The following is a 16,213-nucleotide window of genomic DNA, read 5'->3' as shown; positions in this document are numbered from 1 at the left end:
CAAAAGCAGCTGATAGATCTGAACTTGTTATTATCTGAGGGGGAAACATCTTCCAGATTTGTAAATATCATTTTTTAATCACTGGGGGGGGGGAAGTGAGCAGCAGTTTGTGTTTATTTGGGCTTCAGTGTAAAGGTGGTTTTGTCCTGTGTGCAGTGCCAGGTTAGTTACACCTTTTTCCCTGACTGGAGTTGACATCACAAATGAAACCAGCACACAAACAAACAACAAAAAAAAAAAAAAAAAAAAAGCTCACACTAAGTTTAAAGTTTAAATATTTTCCATCCCTGTGTTTTTAACTAATCTTTGCCAAGTGAAGGACAAAAGTCAGAAGGAAAAAGTTATTTTTCATTCTAGTAAGGTCAAGTTCTAAAAATAAGTGAAAAACACCTACACCCTCTCAAATGGCATGCTAAGTGTTTTACAATGTTTCTTATATATTGATGGTTGTAAGAAACCAAATTATGGAACAGATGATCAGTAAGGACTTCAAAAAAACATCTCTTCCCAATGCAGGATCAGTTGTAGCTACACCAAGACTTCCCTACCCTGTTCTTAAACACCTCCAGCAATGGAGACACCACAACCACCCCAGGCAGCCTTCCCAGGATTTGTATTCCCACTGGTAGAAAATGTTTCTGAGGATGCTGTTTTAGCCCATTGCTTCTTTTCTCAAAAAAGGACTCAAAAAGGACTCAAAAAGTAGATGAGTCCCTTCTTTGAACTAGCTAGATGGTTGAAATCTTGCATTTTGAGGCTGCTTCCAAGTTTTATCCAATCAATATAGAGATGAAAAATGGAGGCATTGCAGACTGACAGTAATGAGTTGGTTCCAAGAGAAACAAAAATCTTGAAAACTACATAAACAGGCATGATTTTTGTTGGTTGTCACAATACATAAGCTCTTTGTGACTCAGAAGACACATTATCTATGGTGAACCACAAGATCACGACTGAGGTTGGACCAACCAGACACATTTCTGCAAGACCCAATTTCTGTTTCACTCCTGAGCAGCCCAGGAAGAAACCAAATCCATCAGAATTGTAGTTATTTTGCATGCTATTGTCTGGCAAATTCCAAAGAGAGTAGAGCTGCCACCCAGCCTTCTCCTACCTTTCTCCTGTGTGCTTCCAGACAAAACAAAAACCTGTTTTCAGAAGTTTTCCAAACATGATTTTCACAGCTTGATTATGTACAAATAATTCTTTCACCCGTTGCTAAAACACAATCTCCACAAACAGGATTCCTAAATGATCTCCACTCCCAACTATTTGCAGTCCTGAGGTAACAAAGTTTAGGTATTAGCTAATTAATAACAGGAAGAGCAGGAATGCTTGCTGGAAGACAGAGCCCTCATTTGACACAAGCACCTGAAGTGATGCAAATATGATCCAGAAAATCCATCAGTCAGTAGGAACATCCCCATCCTCTCTCCATCTGCCTCAAGATGGAAGAATCCATCCTAGGCTGTGGTTTGGTAGATGTTTGAGGAGTTACAGCTTGCTGCAGTCTTGTTTATGTCTCTCACTGTGAATTCCCCAGGAAAGCAAAGCACTGAAGGTCACTGAAAATCTTTTATAAAGCACTTTGAACATTTTTTTTTTTCATTTCATCAATGGCAAACTGCAATGACACTGAATTAAAGCCTGCAAAATATGACAAATGGCCCTGGCTCCACTGCTGACTTCATTGTTCATTCTTCTTCTTCTTTTCTACCCCAGTCATGAAATCTGACTCATGTCAGTGGAGCTAAAGAAATAAAAAGGAGTCACACAGCTGAGAGTGGCAGTCAGGGCTGGGCCACAACCACTGCATGGCAGGGACAGGGACAATCTCCTGGGACAAACTGGGGCCTTCCTTGAAGTGAGACTGGAGTTCCTGAAGGGTCAAAGTCCTGCTTAATTCCTCCAACACTGTGAAAAATTGGATTAATTTTCTACCTCCTGCATCTGAAAGGCTGACACTCAGGGGAACACAGCTAAGAAGCCCTCAGTGAAACTCAGAAGCAGCTCCTGTCTCACAAGGCTTTTTGGTTCCTGACCTCCCTCATGAGGCTCCCAACAAGACAACCCATTTGTGGCAACCATGAGAGAGCTAAATGGCCTTTTTATTGCCACCTTCCTTGTTTGAGGAAAGAAGAATCCTGCTCTACAGACATGGAATGGAATCTCTCAGAAGCTGAGCAGCTTGTGCTAGGTCACACCATGCAAGTAAATTCAACCTGGAAGCCCAAAACTCAGCCAGGACTGTAATAACTAAACCATCTTTCTGCTCTGAAGAAGGGGAATCTTCATTCACACACAAAAACCAAAAAAGCACAGGCACATTCCTCTAAAATAAGTGATACTCCATATTATCTGGGCAGCCTTAACCACCCCTGGGACTGACACATCCTGGAAATGACACATCCTGCCCACACTGGCTGAGGGACTGACACCTGATGACACAGAAACTCTGAGGAGCATCAGCAAGAAAAGCTCTCCTTCTGCAAGGGAAGAAAATCCCTTCTGTGAGGGAAGAAAATCCTAAACAACCCGAGCCCTGCAACAAGAAAAAAGTGTCTAAGTGCACAGTTAAATCACTGGTGTTTCATCCCAGATGGGAAACTAAACTTTGAGGGTAACCTTGACTGCTCAGGTGGTCTGGGTTACTATAACTTGGTCACTGGAAGCTCCATCCAGGGATTCTGCTCAGAAATAGCAGGAAACAAGGCCAGTGACAGGACTGGTGACAAAGCCACGTTATAGGTCCAAGAGACAAGGCTAGAAGATCACCCTGAATGTTGCCCTTCCTTTAAAAAACACTCCAAAGCTTGCCCATGGTGTGCTGGGTTTTGGAAATCTAATTTGTTGTCTCTAGAAAGGTCACAGCTCTCTCAAATGTTCCACACTGATAACTCTGCCCCTTCCAAAATGCCTGGGACGTGGTGTCAGCATGAGCCTGCCTGCAGAGAACTGGGACACCTGGAGCTACAGGGCTTGCTTTACACCCCAGGGGGGCAGGATGCTGACCCAAGGGTCCCCAGATTTCACATCAGTCCTCCCTGACTTTAGCTTGGCCTCTCAGGGGAGGAACTCTGACAAATCAGAAGCCCAAGGGGCTGAGGAGCAGTGGGTGTTCAGCTGTCTCCCATCCTTCCCTTCCTCTCCAAGTAATGAGGCTCACAGATGGGGGTGGGACATTGCTGCCAGAGCTCCTTCTCCCCACAGCCACCCTGCTCAGAACTATTCCCCAGAAGATGTTGTAATCACACACCCTGGAGGGTTGTAAAAACCTTACAGGAAACATCTCACATTTTTTCCTTTACTATTCATGCCATTTTCTGTTAGGGACAATAAAGACTTCTAACACTGGTTTAAGTTCATTTGCAACAATGAGCTACTATTGCTCCAGGAGCCAGTGGGAGCTCAGACTTGGTGAGGGAACTGGGAATAATTAACTGAAATTATACTGGAAAAAAAGGAGAAGACTAAAAACTATTTTGACCAAGAAAGATGCAAAGGGATGTGATGGTTAAGACATCATGTCTTGCTGGGAATTATTGTTGGGAGCATCATTAATGCTTAGAGTATGCAGGGTGGGTTTGGGTTTTTTTTTGTTAGTAAAACTGCTTTGGCTGTGGTCTCTGGTTTTGGGTTTTTTGGTACTAAAAGACACCTCCCAGAGTCATAATGACAATGACACAGCTTTACTGATTGCTTTCACTCCTTGCTCAGTATACACAAAGTCACTTTCCAAAACTCTTAGGGATGGCAAGCCTTAAAAACAAAAGCTCTGCTAAGCAGACTGCTTTTTGTTGGGTTTTTTTTTCCCCTAAATGATGTATATAATTCATCTGAATGGTCAAACCTTCTTACACAACCCAGGGGTCTTCAGCAAGAGTGTAAACAGGAATCATGTCCTTGCAGGAGGGACTGGAAGTGCTCAGTGCTCTGAGCTCACACGAGTAGGTGGGCAGAGAGCACGTACACTTTTTAAGAGCTGAGGCAGCTCTCTGAGGGAGCAGTGCCTTGGTTTTGATCATGGACTAAGACTTTTTAACTCAAAAAGACATATCTGGCATCAACCCTTTTCAGGGGCTGGATCCTGAGCCTCTGGGACCCTGGGAATCTCCTCTGATATGTTGCTGGAGCTGTCTGCACATGATTACTTCAGTAGCAACAGAGAAATGCACACCCTGTGTAGGAATAATCCAATTCCTGTCTCATCTCTACAAGTTTTACCCAGATGAGTATTTGCTGTCCTCAGGTTACTGCCTACCTCCCACAAGTTGGCACAGGCTCTCAGCCTCTTGCCACGCAGCTTTAAAAAAAAAAAAATAAAAAGGTCAAGTTTCCATCAAGCCTTTCAGCAAAGAAGATCCCAAGGAACTTGACAATCTCTTCATACCTCATACCACCAGAACGTTGACACCTTGGGGACAGAGAGCACAGCCAAGTACAGAACAGAACAGCAGAAGAAAGAGGAAATTTTTGGCTTGGGACTCAGAGAAAACTTTACTTTCACAGAGAAAATTGGAGCTTCAGAGTTTATTCTGCCTCAGAAGTATGAAGTGGTTAAGTTACCTTTCCAGGAGTTCTAATAACTGTGTGCAGACAAACCACAAAGCTGTCCTTTCTGTGGACATCTCAAGGGAACATCAAGAAAATTTTCCAGGCCAGAAGTTCTATTCAGCAGACCTGTTCAGGTCTCTTGGATAAATGCAGAAAAAAAAAAAGAAAAAAGCTGTAGCTTTTTAGTAAGTGTTGATTCAAGATTAACAATAGTTCTCTTGACATTTCCTCTCTTACTGCCTGCAACAGGGGCCATTTTTTCTTTTTTTCTTCCCATTTGCTCTTTTTCATGTAACCTCTCCATAGCAATCAGCTCTGCTGCTTACATTAAAAGAAAAAAAACCCAAAGCCAAAAAAAAAACCAAACCAACCCCAAACAACCCACAGCAAAAAACCAGAAGGAAGATACCCAGTGTGATTTAACAGCTGGAAATAAGCAAAACCAGCAGCAAGCAATCAGGTCTTTTCAGGACACCAGTGAGCAAAAGACCACTGTTGAGGTAAAAAAAAAATGGAATTTGCAGTCAGCTGTTTGCAGGAGACCCAAACCTTTCACTGCTGAAAATGAGAGTTGTACAAAGAGGAAGGGAGGAGTGATCACTCTGCACTCATCCTCACATCTCCACTGGGTAGGGGGATGCTGAAAGCCTGAAGTCAGAGGCCTGGCCATTGCTTCTCCAGACTAAACTCTTCAAAAAATAGTGGATGGGGCAGAGAAAGGGAGGGAAAGAAGTTGATCACTAAATGCAAGACTCTTGTCTTGCTTCAGGAAGAGGCTACACACACTTCAGTTTTAATATGAGTAGTTTTCAGGCTGGCATGCAGAAATATGACTTTTTCTTTCTCAAGGGAAAAAGGAGGAAAAAAGCCCTTATGAACTGAGATGACAATTCTGCAAGTGGAGGTGATTTCTTGGATTGCTGTGGAATGAGGATGACTGGGAGACAGATGGAGAGCACAAAGAATAAAGGGCTATAGGAAGCAGCAGCAGGCTGGCCAGGCTGTTCTCCAAAGTGCTCTCACTAGCCAGATTTAAAATGAGAATATTGTCTAGGAAAAAAGAAAATGGGGTTCATTGTTCCAGGAGAGCCTCCACAAAAATCATTCTTCCTTTTAGGGCAGTGGGAGAGCAGAACATCAGCTCCATCTTTTTTGCTCCTACTCCACTTCAACAGATTAAGACCTGGGGTTAGGATTTCAGGCAGACATGAATGAATCTCCTTCCTGGGAATTATGCCTTCATTAATTGCTCCCTAAAAGTCTTGGCTGCAAAAAGGATGTCAGCTCCTCAAGGATGAGCAGAGAGTGACAAACCTGGTCCCTTGCAGACAGGCCCCATGCTCCCAGCAGGCAGCACCTCCTCCAGGCTGCTGTGCCCCTTGGAATTCCATTGGCTTTCTGTCAAAAAGAATTAGGGATGTCAGAGGAATGAGGAGACAGAGATGTTCACAGTCTGGGGGTGCAGGGACAGGCAGCATCCTCAGGAGCATTTTGTCTCTCTCAAAGGAGAGATCTCCTACAAGATGAAGATGGTGAGAGTTTGAAACCTTCAGCTCTTCATCTTATCACCCATCTCCTTTCACATGCCCCTTTTATTTTTATAAGCCTGGAGACATGACAGAGCACTGGCTTTCTCCAAAAATTGTCCTTCTTTGTACATCATTTATAAACTCAGAGGAAAATTCAACATCATCCCAACTATGGGTTGTTGGGTTTTGGGTTTTTGGTTTTTTTTTTCACCCCTAGAGAAATGGAAAAATGGTTTGTACACAGGCTCACAAGTGGTTGGAAGCTCTCCAGGAAGATGGAGTCTGGAGACTCATCCAAAGCTCTTGAGTTTTCAAGAAAATAACAGAGCAGAAATCTCACAGGAATGAACCAGCTCTAGAGATTTCTGGCAATTCATTCTCCTGACCACACCCAAAGCTGAAAAACAGCCCCCCCCACACACAAAATCTTTTTCACCATATTTTTCAGTGTCTGTGTAAAGATTCAGAGGAAGTCTGAACTGCTCTTCCTATCCAAAGAGTGCATGGGCACCTATTTAGCCAAACTGTGATGGCCACAGAATCACTCACAGTTTAATTCCACACAGAAACAAGAAGTTTGACCCTCTGTATTTTTGCAGTGCTTGCTTCAATAAACCCCAGTTGCCTTTGGCTAGCAGAGCAGCCCACTCCTTCCTTTAGATTTTATTCAAGCCAAAACCACTTTGGGTGTTAGCACCATGGAGTTCCTGAGACTCTGATGGCCAGAGAAATACCTGTCATGAGAGAGGAATCCCAGAGCTCTCCCTAAACTCCAGCTGCCTCCTCTCTCCTGGACATCTTTTCAGTCTCTGAATGATTTCTGCACAAGCCATTACACCCTTCAGCACTTTTTCCAGGAAAGTGGAGACAATTCCAGGAACCCCACGCCTCAGGTGAATAAACAGCAGTGACAAAAGCAACTTTCTTGTTGGCAAAGTGTTGAAACTTGGAGTCCCTGTAGAGAAATGCAGCAAAGACTTCTGTGAAGGCCAATATTTCCCAAAGAAATCAAATATCAATGCATGGGTTGGACAGGAGAGCTTCTGGAGAGAGTAATGAACATGTCTAACCCTGTACACTCAGCAAAATCTGATCTCACAGCCTGAGATCATTTGCTGGCATCAAGGCAGAGCTGGGAGTTACTCCTAACACAACGGGAAGAGTTATTCCTAGGGAGCTCCAAATTCCACTTCTAAATCTCCCTATAAAACAGGAGCTTTTGCCATTGAGTTCTGCAGGTGCAGAACTTTGGTTCTTTGGGTTGGGTTTGTCTTTTTTTCATTCTTTTTTTTTTTTTTTTTTTTTTTTCCAGATAAGGTTTGTGGTGGCCTCTAGTGGAATATGGGATAAACGGTCTAAAAAAGGCAAAAAAATAAAAGAGCAAGGTATGTGCAGCTCCCAAGAAAGCTGAGTTTGGTGGGAATTTGTTTAAAACTGCATGGACTTACTAGTCAAGGGCTAATGAGTGACCCATCAATTCAGACCCCTGGCAGCACCTATAAAGAGAAAAAAACTATAACAACCCAGCTTTTACATTGTGATTTGGTGTTTCCTCATGTTCAAGTCATCAAGGAATAATATCCCTTCTTTTCACAGAATCATAGAATGGGCTGGGTTGGAAGGGACCTCAGAGATCATCAAGTCCAACCCTTGATCCACTCCTGCTGCAGTTCCCAGCCCATGGCACTCAGTGCCACATCCAGGCTCTTTGGAAAGATCTCCAGACACGGAGAATCCACTCCTTCCCTGGGCAGCCCATTCCAATGCCTGATCACCCTCTCCAGAAAGAAATTCTTTCTCATCTCCAACCTAAACCTCCCCTGGCACAACTTGAGACCCTGCCCTCTTGTCTTGCTGAGAGTTGCCTGGGAAAAGAGCCCAACCCCCCCCTGGCTCCAACCTCCTTTCAGGGAGTTGGAGAGAGTGATGAGGTCTCCCCTGAGCCTCCTCTTCTCCAGCCTCAACACCCCCAGCTCCCTCAGCCCTTCCTCACAGCAATTCTGCTGGATCCCTTCACAGCCTCCTTGCTCTTCTCTGGACCTGCTCCAGCACCTCCATCTCCTTCCTGAGCTGAGGGGCCCAGAACTGGACACAGGACTCAAGCTGTGGCCTCACCAGGGCTGAGCACAGGGGCAGAATCCCTTCCCTGGACCTGCTGGCCACGCTGTTCCTGAGCCAGCCCAGGATGCCATTGGCCTTCTTGGCCACCTGGGCACACTGCTGGCTCCTGTTCAGCTTCCTGGCAATCCAAACTCCAAGGTCCCTTTCTGCCTGGCTGCTCTCCAACCACTCTGTGCCCAGCCTGGAGCTCCCCATGGGATTGTTGTGGCCAGCCTTTCTGCTTCCTCAGGAAAGGAGGAAGATGCAGGTTATCACTGGATTTGTTCTGAGCCCCAAGAGTTCACCCTCAGCCTGGGATCACAGGCTGGGATCACAGCAGTCATTGCAGTGCTCCAGCTAGCTCAAGATTTGGCTTCTCTCTTTGAGACACAAAGAGTGATCATGAGGATAGTTTTTGACTCCAAACACCTTCCTCCCCTTTGTTTCCTCATAAGCTCTCACAATCAGAGAAAATATTGGGTTATTTATCCTGCCACTCCTCAGGACTGTTCTAATACAGCTTTTCCATCATGACCTTGCATGCTTTAGACTTTCCACAAGCTCTTTATTACACAGTGCAACTTCTCTTGCTGTAGAAGTTCTCCTACATTTTGGCTTCTGCCCCTGTGTTGCTCTGGATCCAAAGGAGTCCATTGCCCAATGTTTAACATTACTTTTTTTGTTTAAATGACATCATTATTAAAGTGCTATTTAGAATTATTGCTCTCCAGACCTTCATATCCTTTTTGCAATCATCTCTTCCAGCAAAGTCATCTACTAAGCTGCTGCCAAGAAGGTGGCCTAATAAGTCAGTATCTTGTCTGAGACTGGAATGTTATTTACTTGCCAGAAAGCTTCTCCTACCACCTTTGCCTTTTTCTCATCCTATAGGTGGAGGATGTGGGATGTAGTTCCAATAAAACATTTCATTCTTTTAATAACATTTGCTAACAACTACCTAAAAATCCTTTTTTTTTTTTTCCCCCTGTGTTCTGGGTTTCCTCCATATGACATAAGGCTCCTGGATTTCTGGACCAGGATTGAGAAGCAGTTTGAAAACTTCTGCTTGATGATAAATCAAGCCCAGTAATTACCTTTTTAGTAAAAACAGCCCCAGTTCACAGTTTCCAGGCTCCACCATGGGCCTTGCTCAGGGGCCAGGAATTCCAGCAGCCTCTCTGCTTGCATTACAGCACCTGTAGCAGCATCTGCAACGTGAATCTCCTGTGGCACCACTTGGTGAGACCAGAGGGAGCAGCCTGGAAGGGCTCCTTATCATCTCTCCATCTTTTCATAGCTCTTCCAGCACCTTTCCAGTTATTTTCCTCACTGTCCCACTGGCTGCCTTCCAGAGTGGGAACTCTGCCTCCTCACGAAAGAAAGAAAGAAAGAAAGAAAGAAAGAAAGAAAGAAAGAAAGAAAGAAAGAAAGAAAGAAAGAAAGAAAGAAAGAAAGAAAGAAAGAAAGAAAGAAAGAAAGAAAGAAAGAAAGAAAGAAAGAAAGAAAGAAAGAAAGAAAGAAAGAAAGAAAGAAAGAAAGAAAGAAAGAAAGAAAGAAAGAAAGAAAGAAAGAAAGAAAGAAAGAAGAGAAGGGAGAGGGAGAGGGAGAGGGAGAGGGAGAGGGAGGAGGAGGAGAGGAGAGGAGAGGAGAGGAGAGGAGAGGAGAGGAGAGGAGAGGAGAGGAGAGGAGAGGAGAGGAGAGGAGAGAAGAGAAGAGAAGAGAAGAGAAGAGAAGAGAAGAGAAGAGAAGAGAAGAGAAGAGAAGAGAAGAGAAGAGAAGAGAAGAGAAGAGAAGAGAGAAGAGAAGAGAAGAGAAGAGAAGAGAAGAGAAGAGAAGAGAAGAGAAGAGAAGAGAAGAGAAGAGAAGAGAAGAGAAGAGAAGAGAAGAGAAGAGAAGGAGAGAAGAGAAAACTATCAGACAGTACTGAGGAAGGGAAAAGCAGTAACTTTTAGCAGTGGAACTACACCAAACACTCCTTAACTCCAATCTGATAGTGTCAAGAAAGTAGGGACAAACCCACTGTGTTTTAAGCCCACTGTGTTGAGGAAGTGGGTGGTAAAACCAACTGAAAGGTTCACTCACAGGAGTGCTGGTAAAGTCTGGGACCCCACTGTCCTCTCTCCAATCTTTTCATCTGCTGTTTGATGAAATTCCACCAGTGGCCTGGGTACATTTCCAAGGAACTCATGACTTCTGGGAAGGCATTACAAAGCTACACTGCAACCATTCATGACCTGTGTTCAGTACTGGCTTGGTTCCTCCTCAAATCCACAGCATTCTGGCAAAGAACACATTCTTTCCACTTCAAGTAAGCCTCTCCATTCTGAAACCAGTCTGGTTCAGGCACCCAACCTCTTCTTGCCCTGCACTCACCCCCAGAGATCAGAAATGCAGTGCTTCCAGAATGGCAAAATAACTGTCACACCTATTAGGTTTGGTTCCCCTCAGTTCTAGATCCTTCTTTTTTCTTTTTTTCAGGCAAGAAATAAAAGGAAAAGCATCTGTTAATTTTACTACTCCAACCTCCAGCTGCTACTGCACTAGGGAAGTTCTTACACTCATTGTTTTCTGAACAGTTAATATTTGCAATGAAGAGATAAGGCCTAGCTGAGGGATTCTGCATTTCACAGCAGAAGGAACTGAGATACCCATTAAAAAAAAAAAAAAAAGAAACAAATCCAAACAACCAACAAACCAACAAAAACCAACTGAGAGGATTATTCTGGGCAGGTGGAGATAAAATGGGTTTTATTTCACAGGAATGTCAACCCCTCATGGAAACCAGGAGCACACATTCCTTCTGTGTTTGGATACCCCCCAAAAAAGCCCAAAAGGGAACACCACCAATTTCTGGATTGCTCAGAGGATTTCATTTATAGAGAAGTGCCAAATTAAGAGTTCTTCCACAGCAGGAAGCAGCTCTAGAATCAGCTCTAGAAGTGTATCTAGAAGTCACTGGAGGCTCAGCTCTAGAATCAGCTCTAGAAGTGTCTCCAGAAGTCACTGGAGGCTCAGCTCTAGAATTAGCTCTAAAAGCAGCTCTGGGGAGTACTCTAGAAGCAGCTCCAGAAAAGGTTCTGAAATAAGGTCTAAGATATTTACCTCCTCTAGAAAAGGATTCTAGAAGCAGCTCTAGAAGATCCCCTAGAAACTACTCTAATAAGATCTCTAAAGGCAGCTCTAGAAATGCCTCAAGAAGCACCTCTAGACTCTAATATAGAATAATCTCTAGAAAGGCCTCTAGGAAGCAATCCAGAAGCCACTCTTAAGTTGCCTTTTCCCAGGCTGCTGGCTTTTCAGTATCCATTTAGCTCAGAGAGTGGAAAAAAACCTCGTTTATAGCATGTAGTTTAAAGGGAGTTTAATTTACTGCCTTTTATATACTGCTAGGAGCTTTTTATGTCACTCAGCACTTTAATATCTAAGTACCTCTTTCATTCAAGATCACTGAAGAAATGTCAAGATCTTCTCCTCCTTTTTCTTCCTCCCTGGAAGTTACCTAGCCAGGGCTTGCTTCAGGAGTATTTTATAGCCACAGTTGAACCTGCAGGTAAATCAGTTGAAAAAGAAACATTACACAACTTGCTGGAGGATAAAAGTGTTGAGATTCCCCTGATCATGAGTTATGAGGAGTAATAACCCTTTTCTCTACATTTTATTTTACTCCTGCTCTTGAAATCCAAGCTGGGCACTGTTAAGATTTGAGAGAAATCCTTACACTTCCACAACAAGGTTTTTCTGATCTGCTTTTAGAGATGAAAACATTTTGTGCTTTTTAAAAAGGACTTCAATCTAAGACCACTTGACAGAGAACTCTCAGTGTGATGCTAAACCACGAGTTATAGAAATGGGAGGGTTAAAAGTGAAGCCCATCCTGGTTTAATTTTAAGTAAAAAAATGTGATAAAGCCAAGGTTTGGGGTTTTTTTTCCATCCTGCTCCCTTTCTCCCAGGATTATTGCTCAGATCCCACAGAGCAGCCTGGCCAAGTGGTGATGGTTCTGTCTCATCAGGGTTGGAAGGAAAGCTCCACAGACTTCAGGGATGAATAGGCTGCATAAGCTTAAACATACACACTGCATTTCTTTCAATCCAGTGCATATTAAAACTCTGCTTTTTAATTCCACAAGAGCCCAATAAACCCCTCAGTATTTACTTGAAGGGATTTTATGGTCCTCTTGTTTCAGGGAAGCCTTTATGGGAGCTCTGATCTTCCACCATTTGCATCACCAGCCCTTAAATTCGGAAAATTAAAGAGAAATAAACAAAAATAGCTCCTTAACCTTCTCCTCCACATCTCTGCTAAATGCTAAAAAAGATCTTGGTCCTAGAGATGGAACAAAAATGCAGCCAGCCCAACACCACTGCAGACATTCCAGTAGGAAAAAGCTGAGGGAAGATGATGAAGTTCTGGGAAAAAGTCCATTTTTCTAAGGTCTGTCCAGCTTTTTAAAGCTTCCTGGGGATGGAGGCAGCGATGTTGTGATCCCAAAAGACCTCCCTAAACAAAAGGAAAACGCAGCTTGCTCTCAACCTGCGTCAAGATTTTCCTTGGTTTTGTTTTCCCGGCGCTGCCTTCGCTTTCCTTCTGTGTCCCTCTGGTGGCGACCGAGCAGAATTGGGAGATCTGCAGTGGAACAGCTCATGCCGAGCCTCCGAAAATCGCTGCGTGTTTATAATCAAACAAACAAACAAAAATAAATCTTTTCATTGCAGTTTTGTCAGGAGACGGGGGAACAGGTTGTCTTTTTAAAACAAAACGAATAAGAATTAAAAGAAAGCCAAAAAAACCCACCATAACAACAGGTATTTTTTGCTCTTCCATTTATTAGGTATTAGGCTAGATAAAAATAGGGTAAATTGTCCAGAATTTTCATTGGAAGGTTTTAGGGAGGAGAGAAGCAAAAGGAAAAACTGAGACAGTCAGTGAAGAGCTTAAAGAAAATGATGCCTTATTAATATTAAATATTAATTTTAAAATTAAAACAAAAAATTAAAGATTATATTCAAACAAAATAGGAATATTCAATAAAATATTAAAACAAAAGGGAGGAATTAAAGAGCTTTTCAAATGCAGATGTGAAGTGACAGAGGAGGTAAGAAGTGAGGAGCTTTAAGAAAATGATGCTTTATTAATATTAATTAATATTAATTTAAAAATTAAAACAAAAATTAAATATTAAATTATATTCAGACAAAATAGGAATATTCAACAAAATATTAAAACAAAAAGGAAGAATTAAAGAGCTTTTCAAATGCAGATGTGAAGTGACAGAGCAGGTAAGAAGTGAGGAGCTTTAAGAAAATGATGCTTTATTAATATTAATTAATATTAATTTAAAAATTAAAACAAAAATTAAATATTAAATTATATTCAGACAAAATAGGAATATTCAATAAAATATTAAAACAAAAGGGAGGAATTAAAGAGCTTTTCAAATGCAGATGTGAAGTGACAGAGGAGGTAAGAAGTGAAGAGCTTTAAGAAAATGATGCCTTATTAATATTAAATATTAATTTTAAAATTAAAACAAAAAATTAAATATGAAATTATATTCAAACAAAATAGGAATATTCAACAAAATATTAAAACAAAAGGGAAGGATTAAAGAGCTTTTCAAATGCAGATGTGAAGTGACAGAGCAGGTAAGAAGTGAGGAGCTTTAAGAAAATGATGCTTTATTAATATTAATATTAAATATTAATTTAAAAAATAAAACAAAAAATTAAATATTAAATTATATTCAGACAAAATGGGAATATTCAACAAAATATTAACACAAAAGGGAAGGATTAAAGAGCTTTTCAAATGCAGATGTGAAGTGACAGAGCAGGTAAGAAGGGGAAGTGATTAAATAACCAATTTACTGATTGGATTTACTGCTCTCCAGTGTGTTCATGCAGTGCTGAGCAGAGTCCTTCTTGCAGAGCCAGCACCCTCAGTGTGCAGCATCCCTTCAGCACTCCTTCTCCAGAACATCTGACCTCATTTTCCCTTCACCTGGATTGTTTCAGCCTCAGATAAAAATACACATTTATTTTTAATTATTTTTTTTTTTCATTTTCAATCCCTGACACTTGCAGTAGCAGTTTTGCAGAGACTCCTCACACTCAGCTTGATTGGCTCAGAGCCCCTCACGTCAGGATTAACAGGTTTTTTTTTTTCCTACCACTATCTCCATGGCTTGGAGCTTGCAGAGACCAATCCCTTCCTTCCTTTTCCTAGCAGCCTCTCTCCTGCAGTCCTGAGTGGAGGATGTGCTCAAATCCCAGCACTCCTGTGTCTTGAAACTGAAATGAGTTTCAAGGAAACTCCTCTGGCAACACTGATTATTTTTGAGTCAAGACTGGGTTATTTCTGCCCACATCTATATTTTTTTTTCAGTTTTTTTCAGGTTTTTTTCAGTTTTTTTTAGTTTTACTAGGAGCAGGAACCTTGTTTGTCACCTCTTCAAGATAATCACCTTAAACTTTTTAGTGGAAGGAAGCAGAAAGCATCTTTTACAAAATAAAAATAGAAAATAAATAAAAATTCACCCACTTCTTTTTTTTTTTTTTCCCTTTCTTATGGCTGAACACATCCTGCAAATTCAGGCTCCTACCCCTGCATAAAAATGGTAAAGCAGCAACAACTTCAGAGACAGTGCTCCACTTTCCTGAAGTGTTATCTTTTTAAATTTCATTTTGGGTGCAGAGCAGTCCAGAGCCACGAGTCACAGTGCCATTTCCCTTCATTGGCTCAGATTTAAAAGAGAAAACATTCACTAAAGTTGGGCTCACACAGCAAATCTGAGGGGGAGCTCCTTGCACCTTTCACCTGCAGCACCTGAGACAGCAGAAAAATCTTCTCCCTCAGTGTGGCCACTGCTTTGTGCCAAGATCAGAAGCCAAAATTCCAAATATTCAGGTTTTCCAAACAACTTCTCTTCAAAAGCATTTTGCTTTTCTGCATTCTGTAGAGGACAGAGACAGAAATCCAGCCTGGCATCAAAGCTTTGATTGGTTTCCAGAACTTTTGAGGATTCTGTAAACCAGCCAAATGTTGCATTTTGTTTATTTATAAAGCAACACACCAAGCAGCCTACCTGGTTTGATGAACTTCTTCTTCATTGCCTCTCTCAGCCTCAAGTAGGATTTCAGAGTTTCTCAGTTTTCCTTTTCCCTGAACTGTGAAAGGATTCATTTCCAGTTTGGTTTAGGAAAACCAAACTTTGGTTCATCCATGGATGCTTTTCAACCAAATTTGTGGAGAGTTTGGCTTCAGTTATCTTTCACCTCTAAGGATCAGGAGTCTCAACATTCAGATTGTCTTGTAACCCTGAGGAACTTACAACTTTTCTTGATGTCACCATGTCACACTGGAGCTGATGTGACAACCCTAATTCAACTAATTTTCCATTCTGCCTTTTGATTTTAGGAGCTTGTTGGATTAACCTACTTTAATCTGAATCCTGAATGAGGATACATTTATTATAAACCAGTGGTACAGTCTATTCTTCCTAGAGGCTTAAAGCTAAAGATTAATTCTGTATGCAGAAGTGATGACTCCTGTATTCTCTTTACTCCTTCTCCCCTCTCCTGTGCACAGTGTCCTAGGACAAAGTTGCTTTTCAGTCTTCATCTTTTCAGTCCCACAGCTGCAGATCTGGTACATGCTGTTTCAGTTCCAGGCTTTATCCTACACAAACAGGAACAGTAAAAAGAATTTTACTTACAAAAGAAGGAACGTATTTGCAGTTTATAGTTGAAGCAAGGGATGAAGGAGTTACCCAGGCTGTGTCAGACCCTACACCCTCCTTTGAAACAGCAACATCAGGCAGGCCATGGAACCAGAGACTGACACAGAACCAGGGACTGACACAGAACCAGACTGACACAAAACCAGGGACTGCCTCAGAACCAGACTGCCACAGAACCAGAGACTGCCACAGAACCAAGGACTGACACAGAACCAGACACTGCCACAGAACCAGAGACTGACACAGAACCAGAGACTGACACAGAACCAGGGACTGCCACAGAACCAGAGGC

The sequence above is a fragment of the Calypte anna genome, chromosome 28 (assembly GCF_003957555.1).
Source record: "Calypte anna isolate BGI_N300 chromosome 28, bCalAnn1_v1.p, whole genome shotgun sequence".
In the NCBI taxonomy this organism is placed as follows: Eukaryota; Metazoa; Chordata; class Aves; order Apodiformes; family Trochilidae; genus Calypte; species Calypte anna.
Note: the sequence above shows the minus strand (reverse complement) of the source record.